Here is a 6,226-nt window from a genome sequence, read left to right on the forward strand (position 1 = left end):
CAGGGCCCCTCTGAAACCTTGGGCCCCCTGGGTCCCTGCCCAATAGGCCGGTTCAGTAATTCTTCCATGGGAAAAAGTTAGCATTATCCCAGCGTAGGACTACCGTAGGGCTGTAATGAATCATGTTCATTTTCAGTTAGTCTGCTGATTATTTACTTTAAGTTATTGATCATTTGGTGTTCAAGAGAAAAATTCCCATCACAGATCTTTAAAGCCCAAGTTAACATATCCATATGTCTAGTTTTGTCCAACCAACACTCCTAAACTCAGGGATATTTGGTTTAGTATCACAGAAGACAAAGAAAACCAGGAAATATTTAAATTTGAGAAGCTGGAATCTGGTCCTCTTTTTGAGACAGTAAGTAAGTAAGTAAGTAAAAGTAATTAAACTTTTTTTTTAAATTTCAGGTTCTCATTGAATTCAGACATGCATCTATGATGGGGTACAGTACTATTATCAGAGCTTCGTTCCAAATTATAAATTAGTTGTACGTTGTTATCATTGAAAAGTAACATTCATTTGTACTTTCCCAGTAAGACACAATTATGTCCAAAAACTGACTCACTCTTTGTTTCAAATTATGGTCGGTATTCTGTATGTGGTTGAAATGCCGGTTGGGAGATTAATATCAGTCCAACTGAGCATCGTATGGGTTTAAAATAATGGGCCGGGATAACAGATGCAACCCTCAAACACTATACAAACTAGTCCTCTAGCCAGGTCATTCACTTCATTCGTACTTGCCGGCGGAGTTTGAAAGACTATTTTAAGGGTAATGTAAGAAGAAATTAAAGAAAAACAATATCACACATTTCTTTGCACATCTTTGAATAAAAGAAGCCACATTTCATTTCACAACTTACTTTTCTTCTGACTTCATATTGACATTATAGTTAGATGATTATATTATTAAACAGCACAAAAATGGTTTGTTTTTGACTAAGCACAATACTAAATGGAACTGATCAAGTTTTATTACACTTAAATGGATTTGATTAAAAATCCACTTTACTGGTTCCAATGAGTTCATTGCTCTATGATGTTGTATAACTCGCTATATTTTATCTAAGGCTTTTTTATCTGCTGTATTTTGTGTCCCTGGCCGTTGGCCATCATTTGCCCACAGCTGTCGACTGCAGCTTATTAACACAACAAGAGGGACCCCTGCTGGTCTCTGTGCGGTATAGCTGCTTTCCACTTGTGTCAAATACTTTTCACAGTCTGGAGCTCTGAACCATCAGTAAGTGCCATCAGCTCTAAAGGCTCCATCTCAGGCTGAAAAATAACAGCAGGTCTCCATGAAGGCCAAGGGCGGCCATAGCCTACTGAGCGTCTACGGTTTTAAAAACAGGAATGAAAAATCAGGATAACCCAAACGGCTGACTTTAAGTGGACAAACATTAGCCCCTGTTTGCTCTGCACTGTCCACCTGTCGCCTTCTGAATTGTTGTGGACCACACTGCGAGTTGCCCTTACTGGACCCGCCTTTATCTCTTCTTAACAGTTGTGATCGTTACAGCGCAGACCTTGACTCAGCAGCTTCAGGGCCCCATCTAACATACAGAAGTTAGCAGCTGACGTTAGACAACTTTACCTCTCTGAAACCTACTTAAAATCTTAAGGCTACACATTGAGTAGTTCCCCTTGTTTTTCTGTCCCAGCTGAAAGTCTTTGTATTGTTTGGATGTCCACATTTCTAGAAGATATATAAGCATTTAGGGGCACAACTTGTTATAAAACAGTATCACCACAGGGTCTTTTAGTAGCTGTTTCGGAGCTTTCAGTCATATCACGCGATCTTCCTCGACCGTTGTTTCCAGGGTCAAGGGTAAACTTTTAATCTCAACTTTTATGCCAACATGAATGAGAGGTCCTTAAACAGCTTTTAAGCAAAACATGGAAGAAAAAGGGCTCAGAAAAAAGGGAAATTGGAACATACAGGTATGACAGCTACAGGGAGGCTCCATCTGCTGAGGAACACACACACAGACACACACACACCCCATCCACCACTACCTTACAAACAGCTGTAATGCCTGTGATCACACTGTAGTGCCCTCCCAAGTTGGCTGGCCAGGGTGAAATGTAAACAGTAAACAGGATGGAGCATCCTGTGTGTGTGTGTGTGTGTGTGTGTGTGTGTGTGTGTGTGTGTGTGTGTGTGTGTGTGTGTGTGTGTGTGTGTGTGTGTGTGTGTGGATGGACGGGAGGGGTTGGCTGCTAAAGAGAGAATGAGCCCATGCAGAGCTTGTCAGCCCAGCTGTCACTGCTATAACTTCAGATTTGAGAGACCACAGGACGCAAGCTGGAGGGCCAGTGTGTGTTCAAGTGTTTCTGTGTGTGTGTGTGTGTTTGTGTGTTTCTGTGTGTGTGTGTGTGTGTGTTTGTGTGTGTGCACGCGCGCGTGTGTGCGTTGTTACCCCACACCCCCAGGCATTCTCCAAAGCCCCTGGCTTCCTTCCTCCCCTTTGTTAAGCCTGCGGGGCAGACTTCGTCAAGCTGAGCACACAAACGAATGCATATGAATGTGTGCTGTCATCTTTATTAGGCCCCCTTGCCAACACCCATTACATTTAACACAAGTCTTCACTGAAAGAGATTTCACTTTCAGTCTTGCCCTCGTCCCCCACTCTTACTTGCCAGACGAGAAGGATTATAGTGACCTCAGTCTGGGATAAATTTGAATACACAACCTGTTACATACTAATAAGAGAACATAATACGGAGCCATGAACAAAGGCTCATTTCTAATGACCCTCTGTTCCTCTGAGTAATTTTATGGTTGGTTATGGTTTTTCTTTGATATGTAACTTTAAAGGCAAAGTTAATTGGTGGTAGTTTTGCATTTCAAGGGTGAGACAATCCTGCCAAATGTCTTTCTTTGGCTTCTCTCTGAAAAAGCTTTCTGTCTGTACCTGCGGTGTTCATTTTTTTCTACAGTCGCTCTTTGATGCATGAGGTCAGTACCATTGCAGCCAGCGATGACTGATATGGGCGAAGTCATAAATAGACTTAACTCATGTGTGTATGAGTAATGCCTCGTGATTTTAACCACATTCTCACATTTCTTCTCATCATAAGAAGAAGACTTGTTGGAGCATGCTTCGTCTTTTGTTTTCTGAATGCTACGCTGCACACAACACATCCCACATAGACAACAATCACCCGCCCCCAAATTCCAGTTAAGAGAGGTAGCGTTTTCCAGAGGTGGCATGTTGGGCTTTTAAAATGAGATGACTGAGGACATGGAGGAAAAACAATGCACAAGCTTTTCAGCAAAGTCCAGACTACAGAGCACGTAATGCATTAGTGTAGAATAAAGAAGCTTCTACAACATCCACTCCCTCTTTGTGAGGTAGATAATAGGATGGTGGTTTGGAGTTGGGTCTGGTGTTATTATCAGAGCACACTTTTGTTGGTAGTTACAATATGGGGTCATGTTTTTATTCATTTTTGGTGAGACACTTTATGTACTTGTATTGACCTTTGCATGCAGAGATGAGTCCTTTTCAAATCCTAGTTTCTGTTGTTGCTTATTTGTGTAGCTTATCAGTACTTGCTATCATATTGTGTCATTCATTACAAGTACAGGACTGAACTGAACAATTCATCTTGCATTTTCCTCAGTCTCACGAACAGTGCCGTGATTGTTGAACCGAGATAGCTCATGTATTTGTCGTCAAGTGATAGTTTTTGTTATGCTTTGAAGCACAGCTTTTGCCTTTGGGATTTTTGTGTTATCAGATAAGCCGAAGGATCACACATTTTTTGTGGGTTGGATATTCCTACCATGTAGGCTCATACATTTCTTTTAAAACACATAGGATTAGCTCAAAAATGCAGCCTCTCTCCCATGGTGTGGTTTCAGACCTCGGAATCAGGACCCACATGTTGGATTTTTTAGTGACTCAAAATCTAGTCTTTATCTGGCTAAAGTCACCAAGGCAGCTTTTCTTAACTCTGGAAAACTTTGAGATACATTATCACTGAAAAGCAATGTTTCTGCTGAAACAACTCCTCTGTTTCACTGCAAGTAGACTTTTAAATACTGCGATTTCTGTAACAGTAAATGTTAGATTAATTCATTTTGCTTTATTGCAAATACATCAAATTGTTATACATACATCATATATTGAGACAAAGGGCACATTTTAATACATAATAAGAGTGAATATGTGGGAAAAGAATTAATCAATAAGAATGAATATTAAACATACAGTAACGGTTAGCATCGGTGGACAGTAATTAAGTATATTTTTTCAAGTAATGTACTTAAGTACAATTTTGAAGTGCTTGTATTTAACTTGAATATTTACATTATACTCAACTTTATAGGTTAACGCTACTACATTTAATTTATTACATCTATTCAGCAGCTAAAGTTTCTAGTTACTTTTCATGTTAGGATTTTACGTGCAAAACATATGATAAGTTTACAAAATATGATGCAACTTTATTGTAGATTAAACAATCCAGCAGTGTATGAAGGATTTAAAATTAGCCCCACCTCGATCAACTACGACATTAAAGTACTGCTCACATGTTAATGCATCAATAATAATGATTCATTTGTATGATAATGTAATGCTGACAGAGCTGTTCTGTATTATGACTACTTTTATTATAAGTACACTTTGTTGCAATTACTTGAAATGTAAGACTTTTACTTGTAATGGTATATCTATATTGTGTGGTGTTGCTACTTCACCTAAGTAAATAATCTGAGTACTTCTTCTACCACGGATGTTCCGGCTATAGCCATCAAAATGTAGGCACGAAGACCTGAATCCATCATTTCTTAACAAGGGTTTTGGGGGCCCTCACTGTGAGAGGGGCCGAAAACATTAGGTGCATTTAATGTTGGCGGTACACAAAAACTCCCCGGTGCTTTCAACAGTGGTCCTCCTCTCTGTTTGCTGATACCACAAGAAGTATAAGGAAAGCGGGGGTGTGAGGGGAGCGGGATCTGAATGACATGCCGTTGCTGCTTCGGCCGCTGTTCACTGACCCACAAAATTCAGGCCCAGCCCCCAGTGTGAAGTACTTTTGTGTTGTCGTTGCCCTCAGAAGCCCAGGACCAGAGGGAGGGTGGGGTGTTTGGGCACCCAGGAGGACTTAGCCCTGTGAGGCCGCGGTCGGCTCTCCAGCAGGACGCATGCTCTGTTGGGTGGATAAAAAGAGGCCTGTATTGTAATGAAAGCATTTGCATACTTGTGTGTTAGAGAGGGTGTTAACCTCTGACACCTTCGAGAACTGGATGACAACAGAAACCACTTCTCAGAGTCTAAGCATTAACACAGTCGAAAATAACACCCAAGCGTAGCCCAGTGCACATCAAAACCGATAAAGACAGGAGAGAAAGGGCTGCTTGGGTGCTTAAGACGGAAGTTTCCATCAAGTGGCAGTTCACACTCAAAACAGAGTGTGTTGGATAATTTGAAAGTCAGCGATATCTGGATCTTAAAGCATGGTGTCGGGTCTTTGTGAGTTCCACAGATCTATGTGAAACTCTCGAAATAGCGGAGACGTAAAAAACTCAAATTTGGTTCCTTAAAAGAACTGATATTTGAACAATGAACAAACATTTGTGGAAGCTCAAGTTGACAAAGAGTAGATGGGAAGACAATTCAAATGGACTTTTTTCTGCATGAGGGATTGCGTTTAAAATGTAACCTCTGTCACCACTTAGAGAAAAGTGCTACCTGAAATTCATCAGTGAAAACTGGAAAACACACACACATGAGATCTCCTTATAAGAATAGTATGTTTGCATATGAGGTTCATCTTTAATTGCAGTGCGTAATTTAATGAAGAAGATGTTGTTTTCCTTCCTTCTCCAAAAGGTGAAAATGTCCCGTTAGAATGATTCTCATTATGTTCAACTACAATTTGTGTTTGTAAGCAATTGAAGTGATTGTCATTTGAAGGTCAGAAAGTCATAACTCAACCCACACTTACCTTGTTAATCTATTTTTTTTTTTACCAACATCTTTCACTCTGTCTGTTGTATGATTAATGTCCGTGAATGGTAATGCTGGACAAGACAACGTCTGCCTCTTCAATTGATTTTTTGGGGGGTCTCTGTCAGGATGGCTGGCTGTGTTTGGCTCTCAGCCTGAGGGGCTCTTCTCTCCAAGTACATGCCGCTTCACAGAGAAGACTTGACTCTGAAATTCCTCCAGATAAGAGTTGCTAGGTGATCCTATTGTCAGATCTTCTTTGTGG

Source organism: Xiphias gladius, chromosome 21 (assembly GCF_016859285.1).
Source record: "Xiphias gladius isolate SHS-SW01 ecotype Sanya breed wild chromosome 21, ASM1685928v1, whole genome shotgun sequence".
Lineage (NCBI taxonomy): Eukaryota > Metazoa > Chordata > Actinopteri > Istiophoriformes > Xiphiidae > Xiphias > Xiphias gladius.